The sequence below is a fragment of the Theropithecus gelada genome, chromosome X (assembly GCF_003255815.1).
Source record: "Theropithecus gelada isolate Dixy chromosome X, Tgel_1.0, whole genome shotgun sequence".
NCBI classification, from domain to species: Eukaryota; Metazoa; Chordata; class Mammalia; order Primates; family Cercopithecidae; genus Theropithecus; species Theropithecus gelada.
The window spans coordinates 123,344,025-123,370,102 of record NC_037689.1 but is presented as its reverse complement, the minus strand read 5'-3'; positions in this window follow the sequence as shown (position 1 = coordinate 123,370,102).

Sequence of the window (26,078 nt, the reverse complement as noted above, 5' to 3'; positions counted from 1 at the left end):
AAAAGAATTGGTGAGCATTGGTATCCACATACAAAAATCAGTAGTGTTTCTATCTGTTAACCATGAACTATCTTAAAAAGAAATTAAGAAAACAGTCTCATTTATAATAGCATCCAGTAAAGTAAGATACTTAGGGTGAAAGTAACCAAAGAAGTGAAAGATCTATACATTGGAAAGAATAAAATATTGATTAAACAAATTAAAGATGACATACATAAATAGAAAGCTATTCCATAGTCATGGACTGGAAGAATTTCTATTGTTAAAATGGCCATAATAACCAAATCTACAGATTCAATGCAATCTCTATCAAAATTTGATGTCATTTTTCATAGAAATATTAAAAAATGTTAATTTTTTTACAGAAGTTTAAAAGACCCCAGATAGTCAAAGCAATCTTGACCAGAAAAGATAAAGCTGGAGGCATCACACTACCGGATTTCAAAATTTATTGCAAAGCTGTAGCAATTAAAACAGCATGGTACTGGCATAAAAACAGACACATTAATCAATGGAATAGGATAAAGAGCTCAGAAATAAATCCACACATCTACAGTCAATTGATTTGCAACAAAGTTACCAAGAACACCCAATAAGGAAAGGACAGTCTCTTCAATAAATGATGTTAAAACAACTGGATACCCACATGTTGAAAAATGAAAATTGATGTTTCTCTCACTCCTTATAAAAGAATCAACTCAAAATGGTTGATTTAATCAACCATTTCAGATCTTAAACATAAGATCTGAAACTGTAAAACTACTGGGATAAAATAGAGGGAAAATCTCCATGACATTGATGTGGGCAGTGGTGATATCCTGGATATGAACCCACAACCATAGGAAACAAAAGCAAATTAGACAAATGGAATTCCATCAAACTAAAAAGCTTCTCACAGCAAAGGAAACAATGGGTTGAGGGGGCAACCCACAGATTTGGAGAAAATATTTACAAATCGTACATTGTATGAGAGGCTAATATACAAAATATACAAGGAACTTAAAGTAATAAAAAAAAAGAGACAAGAAAGGAGATTTCTCAAAAGAAGATATACAAATGGCCAACAAGTATTTGAAAAAAGCTGAACATATCTTATCATCAGAGAAATGCAAATTATAGCCACAATGATGTATCACTTCAAAGGTATAAGATGGGCTATTATCAAGATGACAAAAAATAACAAATGTTGGACAGGATATGCAGAAAATGGAACTCTTGCACACTGTTGTTATTGTAAATTAGTGCAGCCATTTTGAAAAAGAGTACGAAGTTTTCTTAAAAAACTAAAAGTTGAATTAGCATATGATCCAGAAATTGCACATCTATGTATTTATTTATTCATTTTATTTTATTTATTTTATTTTTTGAGATGGAGTCTCACTCTGTCACCCAGGCTGGAGTGCAGTGGTGTGATCATGGCTCACTGTAACCTCCACCTCTTGGGTTCAAGCAATTCTCCTGCCTCAACCTCGTAACTAGCTGGAATTGCAGGCACTTGCCACCACACCTGGATAATTGTTATATTTTTAGCAGACAAAGGGTTTTTCCAGGTTGGCCAGGCTGGTCTTGAACACCTGACCTCAGGTGATCCACCCACCTTCGCCTCCCAAAGTGCTGGGATTACAGGGGTGAGCCAGAGCACCTAGAATAGTGTATATATTTAAAGAAATTGATATTAGTATATCAAAGAGATATCTGCACTCCCATGTTGATTGTGTCATAATTCACAATAACTAAGATATGAAAATAACCAAAGTGCCCACCAATGGATGAATAATTTTTAAAATGTCGTTTATGTACAAAATAGGATACTATACAGCCATTTAGAAAACAGGAAATTTTGCCATTGTGACAACATGGATGAACCTGGAGGACATTACGCTAAATGAAATAAGTCAGATACAGGGCAACAAGTACTGTATAATCTCACTTACATGTGTAATCTAAAAAAAATTCAAACTCATAGAAACTAAAAAAAAAAAACCCTAGACAGTTAAATACTGATTACCAGAGGCTGGTCATGAAAGGTGGGTTGTGGATGGGGAAAGGGGAGATATTGGTCATTTGGTACAAGCGTACAGTTAGAAAGGGGGAATAAGCTTCAATGTTCTATTGCACAGTATGATGAGTATAATTAACAAAAATATTCTCAGCACAAAGAAATGATAAGTATTTTAGGTGATGGATATGCTAACTATCCTATTTGATCATTACACAATATATACATGCATTACAATACCACGTTGACCAGAGATATATACTATCATTATTTGTATTAAAAATTAAACCAGGCCAGACGCGGTGGTTCACGCCTGTAATCCCAGCACTTTGGGAGGCTGAGACCGGCGGATCACAAGGTCAGGAGATCGAGACCATCCTGGCTAACACGGTGAAACCCCGTCTCTACTAAAAATACAAAGAAAACTAGCCGGGCGTAGTGGTGGGCGCCTGTAGTCCCATCTACTCCGGAGGCTGAGGCAGGAGAATGGCGTGAACCCAGGAGGCGGAGCTTGTAGTGAGCCGAGATCGCGCCACGGCACTCCAGCCTGGGCGACTGAGCAAGACTCCGTCTCAAAAAAAAAAAAAAAAAAATTTAAACCAAAAACCTAAATGTTGATAGACTATTCATGAATTCCAAATTTGCAAATAACTATGAATATCATACAATTTAGGGGTTCCCAAATACCTCAAAGAACTGGCTGTATTAGAGGTGCTTATAAAAATGCAAATTCCAAGGTTTCAGCCCTAGTGGTTCTGATGAAGTAGGTCTACGATAAAGCCCAGGAATTTTTGAGCTTCTTAATTATTTTATCATATTTTTCTATTTATATTATTTATTAAGCATGGAAACAACTGGTAACATTATAATGCTAAAAGAAGATAATTTGCAGAAAACTTTTGTGGCCTTGAGTTGAAAAGGGGTGCATAATGAGACTCACAAAGCAAAAATATCAAGACACAAAAACTGATGGATTTATTTACATAATCCTTAAGAATTTGTGTTCAAAAGTAAATATCAGGAGTCAGATAGTAATACAATGTGTTCAACATCTAGAAAGGGCAAGTAATTAATATCTAGAATATACAAGAAAGTTTTATCTTTCAACAAAAAAAGGAAAAATACAATAGCAAAATAAACAAAGAATAGTTAGATCTAATAGATGGAAGGAAAAGCTTGATTCATTGTTAAGTATATACTGAGATGTTTTTATTGTTAATTAGAGAAATGTGAATTAAAGTAATTTATGCCAATTTATGATCAACAAAAATGTATCACTTTGATACAACAAGCATTGGAAAAGATGTGAGGAACTGGTACACCTAATGCACAGCTGGTGGAAGTGAAAATAAGACAGCCATTCTTGAGAATAATTGGATAGGACTTTGTGAAACTAGGAATATGTACCATGGCCCACTTTTTAGTGTGGACCCTAGAGAAAGCTTCAAATAAGTCCATAAGAATACATGTATAAGGACACACATAATGATATATTTATAGCATTATTTGTGGATTTGGGGCTTTACAGGCAGCCCTGGAATAATCACAAGAGGAACAGAGTGAAATACATACTTGGACTACTAAGTAGTAGTTACAGCAATGAACCAGATACAGGTTAAGAAATAAGCTTAGATCTCGAAAAGCATGTTAGATTTTCACTTATGGTATAATCAAATGATGTTCTTCCTGGAACCTACCCTCCAATAAGTAACAATTACCAGTAATGAACAAAATATTTTTTAAAAACACAAAATAGCACAGGAATAAAAACAACATAGCACCAAGAAAAATGAACAAAACATATGTATAGAAAGTAATAAAAAGTCAGATTCTGAAATTTGAAGGTGAGTTGACCTTGGAAAAAGGGTCATAAGCATGAGTATCTTATTTGTATGGATTTTATCCTTAGGATAATTTATTTTTTAACAGAGCTATAAACACCCTGTGAGGTGTTTACAATGATATACTGGAACCAATTCACACTGGCTCAGGAGAGCTCTTTGTGGGTGTCACTTCTCAACTCAATTTTCAACGACTCATGCAGCTTAAAGTTGGCTATGCTCTGAGTATTTACATCGTGGTAATAAAAAATGCTAACATTGTTTCATTCTTATTTTTTCAGACATCAAATTATTAAATATTTATCATTACATCCTTAGTAGTTAAAACTGCGCTAATAAGCCTATTGTTTTCCTTGCTTCATGACCCACAGGACAGAGTTTGGGGCAACCACAACCACTAGAAAGTAATGGGGAAAATCTATAAAATAAATAAACATAGAAAGGGAGCCCCATATTCTATGTATAAATTCTGCCCAAATCTCTGGTTGGTCCCAGAATTATGCATGTACAGAGCAGAATACAAGTAGCCCAGATAAAGATCAAAGAATGAACTGAGATTTGAGCTCACAACCAAGAGACAGAGTTTGCTACTTGAGTTCAACCAAGTTAATTGTTTGATAAGACATCAGTTCCTCAGAGTTGTAAAACAGGATCCAGAGTCTCTTCAGTATTACATTTACAATGTTGAGAATACAAGCCAAAATTACTCGATCAAATCTCAAGAAAAAAGACAGTCATTGGAGACCAATCCTAAGATAACCCAGATATTTGAATAAGCAAACAAAGACATAAAGAAGGCATTTTAGCTAAGCTTATTGAGTAATTGGAAAATATAAGTACTATAAATTAAAGGACAGAAAATTTGGAAAAAAAAAAACCAACCAAATAGAAATTCTACAACTGAAAATTACAATTTCAGAAGTTACTTTAAAGAATGGGCTCAAAAGAATGGTCATGACTAAGGAAAAAGCAGATAACTTGAAGGTATATCAATAGAAGTTATTCTCCATAATGGAGAAAAGGAAAAGAAAGTGAAACATCCACATTAAAATACTCACAGGGATTTGTAGATCCATATCAAGCACATGTGTAATTAGAGTCCTGAAAGGAGAGTAGAGACAGACTGTGAAAAATGTATTTGAAAATATAATGGCTTAAAATTTTGCAAATTTTGCAAAAGGCATACATTTAGTAATTCAAGAAGCTGTATGAGCCCAAAGCAGAATAAGTCCTAAAAACAGGACCACCAAATTCAGTGATCTCAAGAAACATTTATATAAATAAACCTCACATAACCAAGCTGCTTAAAATGAAAGATGAAGTACTAAAAGTAGCTGGAAAAAAGTTATTTATTAATTTCAACTGAACAGCAATTTGAATGACTTCTTAGAAACTATGGAAGACAGAATAAAGTAGATCAGCATCTTTAAAACATGTAACAAAATAAATACTGTTAATCCAGAATTTTATATTGAAAAATTATATCCTTCAAGTATATAAATTAAATAAAAATATTCAGACAAAAGAAAACCAAGATAATTTCCCACAAACAGACCTGTATTATACAAATGTTAAATAAATTTATTTAGGCAGAAGAGAATGATAACAGATGGAAACTCACATCTTCATAAAGGCATTGGATATGAGAAATAACTCAGTAAATATAAATGGCTATTTTTTCATAAAAATGCATAAGATTATTTGGTGCAAACATTAATTATAATATATTATAGAGGTTTATATATTTTCAAGAGACAACACATTAGATCACAAAGAATAAAAGAGTGTATATGGGCCCATAGTTTGCAAAGTTCTTTATTTTATGTGAAGTAATATGATACTGAATTTAAGAAGACCAAAACATTTAGGATGTGTCTTGTAATCCACAGAACAATCGCACACACACACACAAAAAAATTGGCAGTCTACCTAAAAGTCAAGAGATAAATTAAAATAGATTTGGAACAAAAAAATTACAAACAATTCAACCAAAATCTGGAAATGAGGACCCAAGAAACAAACAAAAAATGGGTAAACACAAAACCAATGAAACTGTAGACATAAATCCAATAATATCAATAATTATATTAAATTTTAATGAAATAAACAATCCAAGTAAAAGAGATTTTCAAATGGAATAAGATAATAAGACCAAACTACATGTGGTCTATAAGAAACACTTTACATATAAACACATAAATAAAGTAAATAGATAGAACAGATATATCTTACAAACTATAAACATCAGAAAGCGGAACTGTTCAAAATAAAATCAGACAAAAAAAAATCTTCAAGTAAAAAATCACTACCAGAGATAATAAAGGTCAGTTCATCAGAAAGGCATAATAGTCATAATAATGCATGTGCTTAATAACAAATCTGCAAAATACATAAGGCAGAAATTGACAGAATTGATGAGAATAGTTGAAAATTTAAATACTATTCTTAGTACCCTACAGAATTAGACAGAAATATAGATTATCTTAACAACACTACCAACTATCTTGACCTAATTGATATTAATAGAGCATTACTCCACAACTACTGATCACATATTGTTTTAAAGAAACATGTATGCTCACCAAGATATATCCTACATGAGTACATTAAAAATTTTCTCAATGAATTTAAAATGAGTGAAATTATACAGAGTACCATGTATGATGCAAAAAAAGGAATTAAATTGGAAATAAAATTAATGTATCAAGAAAAACCCCTAAAAACTGTGATATTAAACAAAATAATTCTAAGTAATCCATAAGTCAAATTAAAAATCCCATAGGAAATTAAAAAATATTTTGAAACAAATAATAATAAAAATATAACAATGTTTTGTTGCAGCTAAAGTAGTGCTTAGAGAAAAATTTATAACTCTAAATTTATGTTAGAATGAAAAGAAAGTTTTAAAATCAATGACCTAAGATTCCACTTAAGAAGTTAGAAAAACAAGAATTAAGCAAATTAAATAGAAGAAAGTAAGTCATAAAAATAGGAGCAGGTGGGTCGTGGTGGCTCATGCCTGTAATCCCAGCATTTTGGGAGTCCAAGGTGAGCAGATCAATTGAGGTCAGGAGTTCAAGACCAGCCTGGTTAACATGGCAAAACCCCGTTTCTACCAAAACTTCAAAAATTAGCCAAGCTGTGGTTGTGCATGCCTGTAATCCCACCTACTTGGGTGGCTGAGGCAGGAGAATCACTTGAACCCAGAAGGCGGAAGTTGCAGTGGACTCCAGCCTGGGCGACAGACTGAGACCCTGTCTCAAAAAAAAAAAAAAAAAAAAAAGGAAAATTAGAGCAGATATTAAGGAAATATAAATTGTTTAAAATAGAGAATAATAGCAAAGTCTACAGTTATTTCAGTGAAAATAGCAAGAAATTTAATAAACCTATAGCTAGATTGTCCAGGAACAAACAAAAAGAAAAAATCAAATTGCCAATATCATAAATGTAAGAGGGAACATCACTAAAGATATTACAGAAATTAAAAGGATAATAAGACAATGTTATCAATTTTATGCCAATAAATCTGACAATTTAGGTAAAATGAACAGAGTATTTGAAACATACAATGTATCAAAGTTGACATAAATTAAAACAAATAGCTTAATAGCCACATATCTATTATTATGTGGAGGAGGCCAGACACATTGATACCAAAACCTGACAAAGGCATTGCAAAATAATAAGAAACATCACCCCTCATGAACATAGATGAAAAATATTTAAAATATTAACAAATTAAATCCAACAATATATCTTCATGACTAAGTAGTATTTGTTCTAGTAGTGTTCCTAGAACAAATATTACTTAGTCATGTTTTTTATTAGAAGATACACTAGTGCAGTTCACCATATAAATAGAATAAAGAGAAAAAGTACGATCACCTCTACAAATGCAGAAAAAACATTTGACAAAAGTCGACAACTATGCATGATAAAAACCCTCAACAACGTTTAAATAGGAGGTAACATCTTCAACTTGATAAAAAGCACTATGTGAAATCTACATTTTATGTCCCACTAAATGGTACAAAACTGAATTTGTCACCTTTAAGTTTGGGACAATAAAAGGATGCCTTCCGTCACCAATTTTGATCAACATTGAACTGTATATTTTAGCCAATGCAAAAAAAACACTAAAAATTAAAGACAAAGCTTAGAAAGGAAGGAGTAAAACTATCTCTATTCATGGATTGTTTTATATAATTAATCTTAATAAATCCACAAAACAGATACTAAAAACAATAGCTAAATTTAGCAAAGCTTTGGAATATCAATTTAATACACAAATATTAATTGTATTTTATTTATTCATAGCAAACAATTGGAAAATGATAATGAAAAAAGAAATTTTGCTTGCAATAGCATCAGAATGCATAATGCGTTTACAAAAAAATGTAACAAAAACATGTAAAAGATTTCATCACTAAAAAATAAGAAAATTTAATAGCTGAGATAAAGAAGGCATAAATAAGTGGTACAATATATTTATGGACTTAAGAACAAAGAGTGATAAATTGTCAATTCTTTTCAAATGTATCTGTAGATTAAACACAATCTCAATAAAAATCCAAGCAGGTTATTTGCAGAAAGTAACAAGTAGATTCTAAATTTTATATGGATATGCAAATCTAAGGCGATCTTGATTAAGAATGATACAGCTGGAAGGTTTAGTTATTGTTTCAAGATTTAGTGTAAAGCTACAATACTCAAAATGTGGTTTCGCCATAAGGATCAACAAATAGATCACTGGAATAAAATAGAAAGCTTGGAAATAGACACACACATTTATAATAATTTGATTTTTGTCAAAGGCAATCCAATGGAACAAAGAAAAGTTTTCCACAAATTAAATTGAAATAACTGGATATTTACATAGAAAAAATGAACATTGACACCTACCTCATGCTCCATACTACTAGCACTAGTAGTAGTAATAGTAGTAGTAATCATACAGAAAATAATAACCATATGGAAAAAAAGTAAGAACATAGAGTTGCCAAAACATAAAACTTCTGTTCCTCAAAAAGACACAATTAAAAATAAATAAATAAGTCACAATATGGGAGAAAAAAGTCACAAACCATATATTTTAAAAAGGGCTAGTATGCAGGATAAATAAATATATGGTACAAGTCAATAATATAAAGAAAACAATCCAATAAAAAAAAGGACAAAACTTCATATATATGCTTGACAACAGAAGCCATATGAATGGTTATTAATCACATCATTTGCCATTAGGAAAACTCAAATAAAAGCCACAAAATACTACTACTGACTCTCAAGTCTGCTATAGTTAAAATGACTGACATCACTAGCTGTCAGTGATGTGGAAGCAAGTTGATTTCTCAGGCTTTTTAGTGGGAATGTAAAATCATATAGCTACTTTGGAAATAGGCCTGGTTGTTTCCTCTACACACACATCTACATTATGATTCATTTATTCTGCTCCTAGCTATTTTTCAAAAGCAATGAATAAGCCTCAGACAAGACTACATACTATGTGATTCAATTTATATGAAGTTATACAACAGGCTAAACAATTTGCATTTCAAAAAATAAGAGTAATTGTAGTCTTGGGCATTGGGAGTAAAGATTTATGTGCAAAGGGCATGAGGGAAAATTCAGGGTAGTGGTAATGTTTTGTATTTTGAATGCGGTTGGATTACAAAAGTGTATAAATTTTTCTTAACTCATAAAACATACATTTAAGGTTTGGGCATTTTATTTGTATACATTTTGTATAAATTTTAAATAGAAAATATGTTAATAAATATTCATCTCTAGCTGATATGCATCCTGAAATAGTCAAGGTGAAGTGTACTACTGTCAGTTATTTTAAAATATTCTAAAAGTACAATGGATGTGTAATAGATGGGAATAGATGAAATAGCTTGAAAAGATAGATAGACATGTGATAAACCAATGATAATAAAATATTACTGATGAAATCTAGGTTTTGTGTATGCAAATGTTCACTCTAAAACTTAATCAACTGACTTATGGTTGAAAATTACTACTGTATTTCTAATTATTTATCATATAATAAAGTAACAACAATAAGAAAATGTTGAAATAATTTCAATATAATAATTAAAAGGTTGAAAAATAAGAGGATACTATGTATCTCACAAAATTAGAAACAATGGGTGAATTTTAAAAATCAAGAAATAAAATGAGCTCTGTAACACAGTACTATTTATGTGTATTAAACACACACAGACACTAATGATGCTAATATTTTAGAAAATTACACACATATTCAAAGGTAGGTATCAAACAAATTAGAGTGGGAGCTTTTGAGGGTAATGGAAATGGAGATCAACAATGAATAAGGGAAATAAAAAAGAGAATTGCCAAGTTGCTTTGTATATAGATTGATGTGAGAGTGTGCCATGAATACCTCAATTCTCTGTGCCTAAAGTTTCTGAAGAAAGGAAAAGAAAAATATATAAAGAAAATCTAGGCCGGGCGCGGTGGCTCAAGCCTGTAATCCCAGCACTTTGGGAGGCCGAGATGGGCGGATCACAAGGTCAGGAGATCGAGACCATCCTGGCTAACCCGGTGAAACCCCGTCTCTACTAAAAAAATACAAAAAAACTAGCCGGGCGAGGTGGCGGGCGCCTGTAGTCCCAGCTACTCGGGAGGCTGAGGCAGGAGAATGGCGTAAACCTGGGAGGCGGAGCTTGCAGTGAGCTGAGATCCGGCCACTGCACTCCAGCCTGGGTGACAGAGCGAGACTCCGTCTCAAAAAAAAAAAAAGAAAAAAAAAAAGAAAATCTAATATAGAAGTAATTTCTAGTTTTCTAATAATACCTATAGCCATTTTTTTTGTCTTAATTCAAGCTTCAAAAAGTGTTTTAGAGTAGTGGACAAATGTTTAATTAAGTATTAATGTTATAGCTCTATCCATGGTGTGGCTTATATTTTTACATTACTTTTAAATCATATTTCAATTTTATTTTATTCTTAATTTTAAAATATTACATAATAGGACCATAACACTTATTATAATGTCTAAAATATAGGAATAATTTATGTCACTAATCTGCCAAAAGACAATGAAAGGGAGAAATCAGAGAAGCATTCTAGACATGGATTGAAACAAAAACACTTGTTTCTCTTATTTGTTTTCAAGTGTGGTAGGGCCTAGTTACTTATATAGCAGTATCTTAAGCAAAATTTTTTTTTTTTTGGCTTAAACAACAGAAATTTATTTTCTCATAGTTCTGGAGGCTAGAAGCTGCAGATCAAGGTGGTGCTGCTTCGGTTCCTGATGAGGGCTTTCTTCCTGGCTTATAGGTTGGCTGGCATCTTGTCCTCACGTGGCAGAGGGAGAATACTGTAGTCTCACCTTCTCTTCTTTTTTTTTTTTTCTTTTTTTCTTTTTCTTTTTTTCTCTTTTTTTCTTCTTTTTTTCTTTTCATTCTTTTTTTCATATAAAAACAATGTGTTCTGATTTTCTAAAATAATTCATTTTCTGTTTAGAGGGGTACTAAGTAATTTAGTGTCTGATTAACATAATAAAAATGGCAGATTTTTTTTGGTTTGTAAAAATCTGCAACTGAGAGAGTTTCCCTGACCTTTAATCTTTGAGGAGGAAAATTTGTAAATAGATGTATTTAAGGATCTGAGTAGGCACTGGAAGTAGACAATCATCTCCTTTGATGAAATTATGTAGGCTATGTGTTTCTGTTTGTATGCATCTCTGTAGTTTAATCTACAAGTAATTTAATTTATAACACATTTTTTAAGAAAATTGTTTTGTTTTCCTTTCTTGTAAGATTGCTTACAATAGAGAAAGATTAATCCACACCTCTCAACTGTAGGATATTCTGTGGAAATTACAAAAGAAGTAGAGGTCATAACCCAACTCTTGTGGATGTACTTAATCTAATGGGGAGATAAGGCAAATACAAATAAACACAGGTAATGATAACAAAATCAGTCACAATTATCCAAACATGTCCAGGAGTACACCTTGTAATTATATTTATAGACAACATCCCAGCTGTATAATAGTTCTGCCCCTTTATATCATCTATTGAGGACAGAGCTCTGGATTAAGAATTATAAAACCTGGATTTGGCTTCCATCTCTAGCCTTAAGCACATAGTACCTGAGCCTCAAAAACAGAATTTCCTCAAAAGTAAATTCGGACATCAATCTCTTCTCTACCAACCTCAAAAATGATTGTGAGGATTAAATGATAAAATATGCGTGAAAGTGCTTTGTGACCTAGAAAGCTGTATGCAGATTTGAGGAAATATTTTCTTTGTGGTTCTTATTTAAAGCTCAGTTATATTTAAGCTCATGCAGGTCCTTTCTTCTAGAGACCCTATACCTCCCGTTTTGCCCACTTAAGTACTAACTCAAGTTCCTCTTCTCAGTGAAACCTACATATAGTTTTTCCAGACTATGAGCTTCTGTAACCTACTTATTAGTTAAGCTATTCCTACTTATTAGTACAAGTATCAAACAGTTTGGTATCATTAGTAAGTTTTTGTAGGCATTGCCTTTTTCTGCTTCACCAGATTCAAGCAGTTTGAAAGCATAGATTTGTCTGATGCTTCTTAGTTTTTTCACAGTGCCTAGCATGGTTACCATACATGGAGTAATTTAATACATAATGATTGTGATTGATTAAAGGATAGTTCATTCATTCTTATGGCAAATATATTGAGTACCCACTCTATGTCATTTACTGTACTGTTCTAGGAACTGAGAATATAGCCCTTACCCTCATGGAACGTATTCCAAATAGGGAAGACAGAATATATGTGTGTGTGTGCGTGTGTGTGTGTGTACATATATATATATATAATTTATGTAGTTTTAGTAATTGAATGAAAATGAAACAATGGAAGGGAATTTAGTATAATCAATGAAGGGGCTGAGGTGCTCTTCTAGATAGGATAATCAGAAATGTCTTCCCTGAAAAGAAAACGTTTGAGCAGAGACCTGAATGAAGGAGCAGGCAACGCAAAGACGTGAGAGAAATGTGTTTGAAGCAGAAATGTGTACCCCATCAGGCTTTCTCTAATAAATGTGATTCAAGTCCACGAGGTCTAATTTTTTTTTCAGTGAATTTACAACTTATTTTTGTTGGGTCCATATATTACCGTTTATCTTTAACAACAATTTATACAGCTACAATTATGTGCCACTCACTGGGTCTATAACGGAGGAAAAAAATAGGCACCATTTCTTCCCTCATGAAGCTTTTGTGAGGCTGATTTTTCCCTTTTCAGTTCTGGCCACCCAAATGTAGTATATTACTATTGATTGCAATGTGTCTCACCACCTGCTCTAGCCCAAAAGTACTTGTTTGATGGAATACGAATTGGTGCAACTATTGTAAAAAAAATTACACTACTTAGACAAATGGAATATATGAAAACTCTATTTAGAACAAATCCTTTTTATGGGTAATTCCCAAAGAAATCTTCACATAGATCCATATGGGGATACCATTGCAGTGTTATATGTGATGGTAGTAAGCAGGAATCAACCTGAGTGTCCATTACTCCAAAAGTGGATATAAAACCTATAGTAGTTGCATATTCATCATAGAGTATTATGCACTAATTTAAAATAAATTAGATAAGATAGAATTTACCTTAACTGTCACAAAATGATCCTAGCATAAGTGTTTGAAAGCTGACATAACTCCATGGTTTTCAGGACTCAGGCTCATTCTATCATTTTACTTTGCACCCTGAAAATGTATCTTCTAGCTTGTGGCCTAAGATGGCTATCACATTGTCACCACTTGTCAAAGTTCTTGCTTGCAGGAAGAAAAAGAGACAAGTGGAGGACATTTTTATTTTATTTTAATGGGGTTGAATATATCACTTCCATTTACATTACATTGGTAGGAATCAGGCTGCATGGCAACATTTAGCTACCCAGCTACGTTTTTATTATTACAGAGAAATGAGAGAATAGATATTGAGTGAACAATCTGCAGTCTCAACCATAACCTATTATATGCCTATTATGAGATATTTTACATTCTTTTCCTCATACTAAATATTTAAATCTGTGTACTTCACTCGGGCAGGATATCTTAGTTTGGACTAGGTACAACTCTAGTCTTCAAAACCAATATGTTGCCAGTAGTTATACTGGATAACACATTTTTAAATATAATGTATTCATTTATCTCTAGGAACTTAATTCACTCCCCACAACTCTAATTTCTCTAGTGGCGTCAGTTGCCTCTCAGCTCTCCAAAATATTCCATTTCACGGTCAGTTACTGGGGATTAATCTAACCCCAGTGTTAATGTTAGTATTTTTCTGCACCAAAAGCAAACCTCTAACCAAGAAACATGTTCTTTGTTTTTTTAAAATATAAATCAAAACAAAAAAATTAAAACTACCACTACTCCCAAAAGAAGACAAAACAAAGTAAAACTTTAGTGAACATCGATCATTATACACATAAACTGTGACTTACAATTTGATTTTTGCAATATCTCTTAAACAGTTTTCGTAGATTTATTACTTCACATATGTTCACTTGTTCAACGAAACGTGCATTGTAAAAAAAATACTAAAGGCAATGGAGTTTTTGCAATTTATGCTTTTATGGTTGTCATTGTTTTTGATCACTTAATCATAGGGAGATGATCTGACAATATAGCGAATATGCTGAATAGTGATGAGCTGAGGAATCAAGAAAGTTGCAAGCTAACTGAGACTTGTTTGATAAAATCAGTCATTTTGAAGAACAGTATTTTTAAATTATTTCAAGTTCCTTGATGGGGTGAAGTTAGAATCTATGGAGAACATGGGGATCATTCATGTTGTCATTCTTGCTAAAAATGTCAAATTTAACTATAAAAAATTATTACTTGGAATGAAATTGTCACAAATAAAAGCAGACACACAACTCAGAGTTTTTACAAGAGTGGAAGAATGTTATGTTTACTTCAGGGAAAGATGCCTTATGAATTCAAGAGATGTCTTCACCCTCAAGTCCTGCATATTTCTGCTGATGCTACTGAGTCTTAATCAGTGCTCACAATGGACTGCAGTGAACTATCCACAAACATTATTTTAAGTTTCTTTCATGACTACTTTTAAAATAACTGAATAAAAAGAAATGTATAATGTGTGACCAAGAAAAAAATGTATGTTATTATATGATTAGCTTGGACAGTTGGGTACCGAATCAAAAAACTTGTCTTTATTAGCACCTTGCTTTACTAGTTGATCATACAAGTTCTACTCTCTATGACGAGAAGGTTTTACTGCTAAAGTGGATAATGTAAGACTTTACATAATCCAGTCTGTGTACTATGCCATATCCTTCATTACATATTATTCATCCAACATTATATATTATTCAGTAAAACTTCAGTTTTGACCCTGAAGTTTAGTGAAGCTTGGTGAAATTATATAAAGAAAATGTTTTTTCTTTACATTGAAATTAAAAATGCATAGATATCTTTCAAAGACAATATTTCTCATAAAGGGAAAATTATGATGACCACATGTTCTTTAAAGCTATTAATAGATGCTTATTTATTAAGCATTTATTGAGTTACTGTTTTATACAGCCACATCACACTGGATATTTCCCGCTCACAGGGTTCTTATCTGTCTGTGGAAATGCATACGCATTTAAAAATAATTTTAACTTGTAAAAAAAAGAACAAAGTATTCATAAGTGAGAGGAAATATAAAGCAAATCTTTGAGTATTAATTTTCATTAGAGAAAGCTTTCTGGTTCAAAGAAATAATAGGCATGGATTAGGCAATGTGGAAGATGCTACAATTTTGGCCTGCAGCTACATAAAGGTCAAGTGACAATTATACATATCTATGTTCATTATATTGATGAATTCATAATTTTGGCATCTTTTTCTTGTATGTATAGATGTTTGCCAGAATAAATATAAATGTTAAAAAATATTTTAGTTGAGAAACTAAGAGATGAGATTAACTTATTCACCTATCAACTTCTACCATCATATATACTTTTTTCATTCTGAAGCCAAAGACAGAATTCTTTCTGATATTTTATTACGTCCAAGCATTGTATTTCTATAAAATGGTCATGATTAGGGTTGCATCAGTTTCTCTCAATTTTGAGAAGAAAATGAGCAGTTTGTCCAGTTTTTATTATAACAAATTGAATGTAATATATTACACTGTACATATTGGTTTTCAGCCAAAACTCTATATTTTCTGATGTTATTGAGCATCTTCAGTATTGCCCATTGACTCCTGAGAAATAATATTCACAATTGTTCAAAGATTTCATTGAAGTAACATAATTATTGAATATAGGTAAAAAGATATTATCATTTTTATATGCAGCATTTGTTAACATAAATTATATTGGTGCTCTATCATAGTACACTCTCATGCACTTTTCTTATGTAGTTATGCCAAAGGCCACCATAAAGTGGTGATAATTTGTGTTTATTGGGTTTTTTTCTGCTTCACAGTTATACAATTATTGTGACTACAAATGTAATTATCCCTATCCAGAAAAATAAACACAGCGCTTTCTTTATAAACCTAACTGGAGAACTGAAAGTATATGTTGTGATGTGAATGAGCACAAATAATTATAGAAATAATAAATTTTAGAAAAAAAGAAAGACATTATGATTATATAATTTGAATTGTAGGCCTAATTTTTTTAAAACTTTTATTTTAGGTACAGGGGTACATGTGCAGGTTTCTCACATAGGTAAAACCATGTCATGGGGATTTATTGTACAGATTATTTTGTCCCCAAGATATTAAGCTTTAGTAACCAACAGTTATTTTTTCTGATCCACTCCCTCCTACCCACATCCACTCTCTGGTAGGCTCCAGTGTCTGTTGTTGCCCTCTATGTGTCCATGTGTTCTCATAATTGTCCTTTTTTCACTGTTTAAGGAGATTGCTTGCCTTTTTTCTTGTGAATTTCTTTAAATTCCTTATGGATTCTGGATATTAGAGCTTTTTCAGATCAATAGTTTGCAAAAATTTTCTCCCATTCTGTAGGTTGTCTGTTTTCCCTGCTTATAGTTTCTTTTGCTGTGCAGAATGTCTCTAGTTTAATTAGATCCCATTTGTCAATTTTTGCTTTTGTTGCAATTGCTTTTGGCATCTTCATCATGATATCTTTGTCTGTTCCTATGTCCAGAATGGTATTGCCTAGGTCATCTTCTGGGGCGTTTATAGTTTTGAGTTTTACATTTAAGTCCCCAGTCCATCTTGAATTAATTTTTTTGTATGGCGTAAATGAGGGGTCCAGTTTCAGTCCTCTGCATTTGGCTAGACAATTATTCCAACACCATTTGTTAAATAGGGAGTCCTTTCCCCATCTTTTTGTCAGTTTTCTCAAACATTACATAATTGTTGTGTGTAGCCTTATTTCTGGGACCTCTGTTCTGTTCCATTGGTCTATGTGTTTGTTTTTGTACCACTACGATGCTGTTTTGGTTACTGCAGCCCTGTAGTATAGTTTGAAAAGCTGGATATCATGATTCCTCCAGCTTTGTTCTTTTGGCTTAGGATTTTTTTTTTTTTTTTTTTTTTTTTTTTTTTTTTTTTTTTTTTTTTTGGCTATTCAGTCTTCTATTTTGTTTCATGTGAATTTTAAAATAGATTTTTTTCTAGTTATCTGAAAAATGTCATCGGTAGTTTCTTAGGAATAGCATTGACTCTATAAATTGTTTTGGACAGTATGTCCATTTTAACGATGTTGATTCTTCCTATCCAAAAATATGGAATGTTTTTCCACTTGTTTGTGTCATCTCTGATTTATTTGAGCAGTGCTTTGCAGTTCCCATTTTAGAGACTTTTCATCTCTTTGCTATCTGTATTCCTAGTTATTTTTTTTTTATATGGCAATTTTGAATGAGATTGCACTCCTTATTTGGCTCTTGGCTTATCTGTAGTTGGTTTATAGGAATGCTCGTGATTTTTGTACATTGATTTTGTATCCTGAGACTTTGCTGACGTTATTTATCAGCTTAAAGAGCTTTTGAACCAAGACTACAGGATTTTGCAGATGTAGAATCATGTCATCTCCAAACAGGGATAATTTGAGTTTCTCTCTTCCTATTTGGATGTTCTTATTTCTTTTGCCTGATTGCTCTGGCAAGGACTTGCAATATTATGTTCAATAGGAGTGGTGAGAAAAAAACATCCTTGTCTTGTGCTGGTTGTCAAAGGGAATGCTTCTAGCTATTGCACATTCAATATGATGTTGGCTATGAGTTTGTCATAGACGGCTCTTATTATTTTGAAGTTTGTTTCTTCAATACCTAGTTTATTGAGAGTTTTTAACATGACAGGGTGTTGAATTGTATCAAAAGCCTTTTTTGCATCTATTGAGATAATCATATGTGTTTTCTTTTGTCTTTAGCTCTGTTTATGTGATAAATCACATTTATTGATTTGCATATATTGAACCATCTTGCATCACAGGGATAAAGCATATTTGTTCATGGTGCATAAGCTTTTTGATGTGTTGCTGAAATTGGTTTGCCAGTATTTTGTGAAGAATTTTTGCATCAACGTTCATCAAGGATATTGGCCTGAAGTTTTCTTTTTTATGTTGTGTCCCGGCTGGGTTTTCGTGTTAGGATGATGCTGGTCTCATGGAATAAGTTATGAAAGAATTCCTCCTCCTCAATTGTTTAGAAAAGTTTCAGTAGGAATGACACCAGCTCTTCTTTGTACAGCTGGTAGAATTTGGCTGTGCATCCATCTGGTCCTGGACTTCTTTGTTTGTTTGTTTGTAGGCTATTTATTACTGCTTCAAATTCTGAACTCACTATTGGTCTGTTCAGAGACACAATCTCTTCCTGTTTCAGTCTTCAGAGAGTGTATTTGTTGAGGAAGGTATTCTGCTTTTCTAGATATGCTAGTTTGTGTGCACATACACGTTCATAATATTCTCTGATGTCTGTTTGTATTTCTGTAGCATCAGTGGTAATAACCCCTTTGTCATTTCTAATTGTGCTTATTTGGATCTTCTCTCTCTTTTTCTTTTTTAGTCTATCTAGTGGTCTATCTATTTATGATAGATAGTTTGGTTTGCTCTTGAGTCCCTAGTTCTTTCAGTTGTCATTTTAGGTTGTTAAATGGAGATCTTTCTAACTTTCTGATGTGGGCATTTAGTGCTATAAATTTCCCTGTTAACACTGCCTTAGCTGTATCCCCAAAATTCTGGTATATTATATCTTTATTCTCATTAGTCTCAAAGAACTTCTTGATATCTTTCTTAATTTTATTATTTACCCCCAAAGTCATTCAGGAGCAGGTTATTCAATTTTCATGTAATTGTATGGTTTTGAGCATTTTCTTAGTCTTGAATTCTATTGTAATTGTGCTGCAATTCAAGAGAGTGGTTGTTATGATTTCAGTTTTTTACACTTGCTGAGGAGTGTTTTACACCCAGTTATGTGCTCAATTTTAGAGTATGTGCCATGTGTCAATGAGAACAATGTATGTTCTGTTGTACTGGGGGTGAAGAGTTCTGTAGATGTCCATCAGGTTCATTTGATCCAGGGCTGAGTTCAGGCCCTGAATATCTTTGTTAATTTTTTGCCACGATGATCTTCTAACACTGTTAATTGGGTGTTGAAGACTTCCACAATTATGATGTGGAAGTCTAAATTTCTGTGAAGGTCTCGAAAAGCTTGCTTTATGAATCTGGGTGCTTGTGTGTTGGGTGAATATGTATTTAAGATAGTTATGTCTTCTTTTTGAATTGAACCCTTTACCATTATGTAATGCCCTACTTTGTGTTTTTTTTATCTTTGTTGGTTTAAAGTCTGTTTTGTCACAAACCAGGATTGCAACCCCTGCTTTTTTCTGTTTTTCATTTGCTTGGTAGATTTTCCACCATCCCTTTATTTTGAGTCTATGGGTGTTATTGTATGTGAGATGAGTCTCTTGAAGACAGCATACAATTGGGTCTTGTGTCTCTTTTGTTTTGTTTTGTTTTGTTTGTTTGTTTGTTTCTTTTCCAGCTTGCCACCCTGTGTCTTTTAATTGGGACATAAAGCCTGTTTACATTCAAGGTTAGCATTGAAATGTGTGGACTTGATTGTGTAATCATGATGTTACCTGGTTATTATGCAGACTTGTTTATCTGGTTGCTTTATAGTGACACTGGTTGGTGTACTAAAGTGTGTTTTTGTAGTGCCTGGTCAAAGTCTCTAAATATTTAGTGCTTCTTTCAGGAGCTCTTGTAGGGCAAATCTGGTGGTAAAGAACTCCTTTGGCATTTGCTTGTCTGAAACATATTTTATTTCTCCTTTGCTTATGAAGTTAGTACCATATTTAAGTGATAGAACCTCAGTTTGATTTACTAATGTTTGTGCAATATACCCTGTAACTACTTATTAATTTACTTGTGTTGTTTTCTTTTACAAAATTTTGCAGGTCTCATTTATGATAAAGAGTGAAACATTTGTAAAGTTGATTAGTAAGTTCATAGTCACTATAGTTATATTTTTTTCAATTATAAGAGAAACATTAGTTATATATATAACTTGTTGAAATAATCTGGAAAGAACATGTACGAATCTATTTTAATGACATTCTGGCAGAGTTAAGGGTCCCCTAAGTAGGAGAATCTTATTAGACATGTGCAGTCTTGAAAGTAATTATATACAATTTAATGATGGAGATAAAAGCATTATTATTATGCTGCTACTTGATGTACAGATAATCAGGTTTTTAATGGATGGCTGCTCTACTTTTATCTTTCATGATTACAGAAGTATGCATAATTGTAGGAACAACAACTCTCCTCATCTTTATAAAAATGAAAATAAAATTACTGTCATTACAGTCATTATTATTTATTCAACACATATTTGCTGAGTACCTACTTTGCATAAGAAACTGTTGGTGACAGAGAGATAATAAAATAATGACTCTTACAAAGCAGTCATGGTCTGGTAGGGTAAAAAGATACATATGTATTGATCATACTCTAACATGTATAATAATAGAGTAAGTATAAAGACATGGAAATATAGTATATGTTCCTATTGCTATTTGGTTTAAGTGTCTGAATGATCAAACTCATTTTCAAAGTATCGGACTGTCAAATAGAATGAAACTATTTTATTCCCATTGCAATGTACTCTGAGAATGTTTTAAATGAACTGAATGCCTCCTGCATTAGTCAGGGTTCTGTAGAGGGACAGAAGTAATAGGATATATGTATGTATGAAAGGGAGTTTATTAAGGAGAATTGACTCACATTATCTCAAGGTGAATCCGCAATAGGCTATCTGCAAGTTGAGGAGCAAAGAGGCCAGTGTTAGAACAGTCCGAGTCCCCAAACCTCAAAAGTAGGGAAGCCAACAATGCAGACTTCAGCATGTGGCCAAAGGCCTCAGAGTCCCTGGCAAACCAGTGGTGTAAGTCCAAGAGTCCAAAAGCTGAAAAACTTGGAGTCCAATATTTGAGGACAAGAAGCATCCAGCATAGGAGAAAAATGAAGGCCAGAAGACTCAGCAAGTCAAGTCCTTCCACATTCTTCTGCCTGCTTTATTCCAGCCGTGCTGGCAGCTGATTAGGTATTGCCCACCCAGATTGGGTCTGCCTCTCCAAGTCCACTGACTCAAATGTTAATCTCCTTTGGCAACACCCTCACAGAGAAATCCAGGAACAATACCTTGCATCCTTCAATCCAATCAACTTGACACTCAATATTAACCATCACATCTACTGTGTGCAAAGAAATAGGCAATCATTTACTTTTATCTAAAACAGTGACCTTGCTTGAAGAAGCAATGAAATAATAAAAGCCAGACAATTGCATTACTTTTCTTTATCCTTCTATGTTTTCCTGCCTTGTTCTGCATTGCCTGTCTTGTACATTTTTCTTCCTAATGTTAACAGGATTTTTAAAATCCTGTTGATTTAAGTTACTTTACAACAATCACAAATTGAGTGAAGAGTCCATTTTATATAATCTTGGTTAGGTCCTATTTATAAATAACAATTACAGGAATAATAGCACTATTCATGATAAGATCTCTTAGCAATTTTTGAACAAGTCAACAACTGTGGCAACTGATTATGACATTAAGAAGATAAATATGGAACTTTTTTCAGAATCATTTAAGAAATCAGTAAGAAAGGCACAGCTGTCTTTATAAGTACATTAAGTGTGATTTGTCTGCACTAAGTATTTATCTTTTAGCTATCATCTTCAGTGAGTAAAAGTCCCACCAATGGCTGTTACTCAATTAGGCAACATAAGAACATCTCAGCTAAAGGCCTGCTGCACTTTGTTAACTTTTTGCCACAGTGATGTGTCTAATACTATAAATGGGGTGTTGAAGACTTCCACAATTATTATGTGGAAGTCTAAGTTTCTGTGAGGATGCCTTAATGATCTTGTCATATATTTTTAAATCAGATTAGGACTTCTCCCAAGATGACCAACTAGATGCAGCTGGGAAGTGCCATTTCCAAAGAAAGGGACCACAGTTTTGACTATACCAACATAATCTAAATAGATCTTCAGAGAGAAAAATGCCAAATGCAGATGGAGAAAAGAATTAAATGCTGAGGCTGAAGGTAAAGAAAGCTGAGGCCCAATATAGAGTGCCTGAACATTATAGCTGGTTCCTAGCCATGAATAACACCTGGAGAAGGGGTGAATGAAGGGACTGGGAGACTGCTCACTCCCACCACAGACCTGTGGAATCCTAGTGTTGCAGGACTTTTCCTCAGTTCAGTTAAAGACGGGGTTCTTGTCTGTCCCATGGCCACAAAACTTTAGGCTCCCAGATGGTTTAAAGGGTGAGTAAAGCAGGATTTTATTGGGTGAAAAGGGAACAAAGGGCAAAACAGAAAAGCACTCCCTTAGAGTGCTTCCTGCCTGACAGCTTGGATCCCAGGTTCCACACAGGAAGAGGAGGAGCCAGGTTCCTCCCTGCTGCAAAGAGCCTGAACTTCCCGAGGCTCCACCCCAGTGGGCAGGCTGGTTAGAGTTTCTCCAGGGACCCCTTTCAGCTGGCTGTCTCACTAGCTGCTGCAGGGAAACCCAGAACCTCAAGGATGTGTGAGCTCTCAGGGGTAATCTGCATAGAGATTAAATACAGAGCTGCAGCAGGCACAAAGCTGGGGACCTTTCAGCACAAGTCAGCTCCAACGCATCTTGGTCATCAATGCCTACACTCCAGGGCTGCCCATCTCCCTCTGAAAGGCTCTGCACCCAGCTACCTGCTGAGGAAAAAACAAGGCCTGCTTGCACCACAGGTCTGGAGCACATATGTCCTGCAAGTCTGTCTGCCTTCCAGCCCTTCCCAGGACCCCTGCTTGGTCACCTCATATCACCTCATAGGATTATGTATAGTGAAGCCCTGGATGCCAGGCCTAGCTGCATTGTTCCACCTGAGTGAATTACAGAAACCTGGGAGCCCTTCAGATACCCTGTCACACCAGAAACACCACCCCAAGAGTCCAGAATAGGGAGCCACAAGCAGGTTCTGGCACCTCAGGGCTGTGGCATGGACCTCAGGAGTGCCAACCTGGGTGCTGTGAGCTGTGATAAGCACTTTAATGGCCCACACTCTCAGAAAATTGAGAGGAGTAAATCACAAAGGTTCACAGGCTGGTGTGGGACCTAGACATGCCTCCCTCCACAGTACTGGTCTGGTAAGAGTGTGCCCTATTTCCCTACCAGACCTCTCCCCAAAGGACTCCTGCAGCCTGAAATACCTAGTGACAACAACAAAAATCGTGTGCACAGTGCCATTAATTGAAAATGGTTCCCTAAGGCCCATGAGCAGATCTTTTGTGGGGGTCACCTCTCTCCCCCTTGTACCACAAAACACAGTTGCAAACACAAGTACACAAAAAGAAACTGAATGGCTACGGTCCCATTCACTGCCCATTGCTCTCAAGTACCATCTACTGAATTGAAGTCCAAACTACAACACCAAAAATCACTTTACTAAATCCTCCCTCCATCCTCATTCTGCAAAACCAAGAGCAAGAATTCAACAACAAAGACCCTGTACAGAGACTTAGCTCTCTGATAACATGCTGAAATTAAGACAATGGACTTAATTTACATCACAGTTAAAGGAATACCAGCCCTCCTAAATGAGAAAGAATCAGCACAAGAATTCTAGCAATTCAAAAAGCCAGAGAGTGTCCTCTTACCTGCAAATGAGCCAATAACACCCCGGCAATAATTCTTAACCAGTCTAAATTTTCTAAAATGTCAGACATGGAATTTAAGAACTGAGATATCAATGAAGTTCATTGAGATCAAGGAGAATGTTGAAACTCAATTCAAAAAGGCCAAGCAACCCAGTAAAACAATTCAAGATGTGAAAGACAAAATAGTCATGTTAAGAAAGACTGAAACTGAACTTCTTGAGCTGAAAAATTCACTACAAGAATTTTATAATACGATCAAAAGTGGTAACAGCAAAATAGACCAAGCTCAGGAAAGAATATCAGAGTTCAAAACTGGTTCTTCCAATCAACTCAGTTAGACAAAAATAACAACAAACAAACAAAAAATAATTAAGAAAAATAAACAAAACCTTTGAGAAATATGGGATTATATAAAGAGACCAAATTTATAACTCACTGAAAATCCTAAGAGATAATTAGAGATAATAGCAACTTGGAAAATAAATTTGATGATATAGTCCCCCCAAATTTTCCTAATCTCTCTAGAGGCTGACATGCAAATTGGAGAATTACAGAGAACCCCAGACAGATACTATACAAGATGATCATCTGCAAAGAACATAGTCATCAATTCACCAAGGACAATGCAAAATAAAAAATCTTAAAGGCAGCTAGAGAGAAGGGGCAGGTAACCTACAGACAGAACCTCATCAGGCTAGCAGCAGAACTCTCAGCAGAAGCCTTACAAACCCAAAGAGATTAGAGGCCTATTGTCCGTGTTTTTAAAGAAAATAAATTTCAACCAATAATTTTATATTCTGCCAAACTAAGCTTCATGAGTGAAGGAAAAATAAAATACTTCTCTGACAAGCAAAATGCTGAGGGAATATGTTTTAACAAGACAAATCTTGCAAGAAGTCCTTAACAGAGTGCTAAATATGCACTAAAAAGAATGACACCAAAAAAGCACACTTAAGGACATAGCCCACAGGCACTATAAAGTAACTATGTAATCAACTCTGTATAACTACCAGCTAACAAAATGATAGTGATGACAGAATCAAAATCACACATATCAATATTAACATAAAATGTAAATAGACTAAATGCTCCCACTTAAAAGACACAGAGTAGTAGGCTAGATGAAAATACAAGACTCAACTTCTGTTGTCTTCAAGAGATGCATCTCACATGTAATGACACTCACAGGCTCAAAGTAAAAGGCTGGAGTAAGATATAACATACAAACAAATAAAAATGTCCAGAAGTCACTATTCTTATATCAGATAACACAGCCTTTAAACAAACAACAACAACAAAATTAAGAACACAATGAAAGGCATTGCTTAATGAAAAACAATACAATCTACCCAGAAGTCCTAACTATTCTAAATATACATGCACCCAACATTGAAGTACTCACATGCATAAAACAAGTTTTTCTTGGTCTATGAAAAGACATAGACAACCACACAACAGTGGCAAACTTTAACACCCCACTGAGAGTGTTAGACAGGCAAAACTCTAACAAAACACCTCTGGACTTAAAGTAAACACTTGATCAATTGGACTTAATAGACATATACAGAACATTCCACTCAATAACTACAGAATCTCCCTTCTCTTCTGCACATGAAACATATTCTAAGATTAACCACATGCTAGGTCATAAAGCAAGCATCAGTAAATTCAAAAAATTGGAGTCAGACCAAGTACACTCTTGAAACACATTGCAATAAGAATAAAAATCAATACTAAGATCTCCCAAAACTACACAAATACATGAAAATTAAACAACTTACTCCTGAATAACTCCTGAGTGAACATCAGAATTAAGGCAGCAATCAAATAATTCTTGGAAATTTATGTAAATAGGGACATAACTTATTAAAATCTCTGGGATGCAGCCAAAGCAGTATTAAGAGGAAAGTTTGTATCTTTACATGCTTTCATCAAGAAGTAAGAAAGACCTTAAATTAACAATCTAACTTTTCACCCTAAGAAACTAGAAAAAAGAACAAGCCCAAAGTTAGCTGAAGAAATGAAACACCTAAAATTAGAAAATGACTAAATGAAATTGAGACACAAAATTCCATGAAAAAT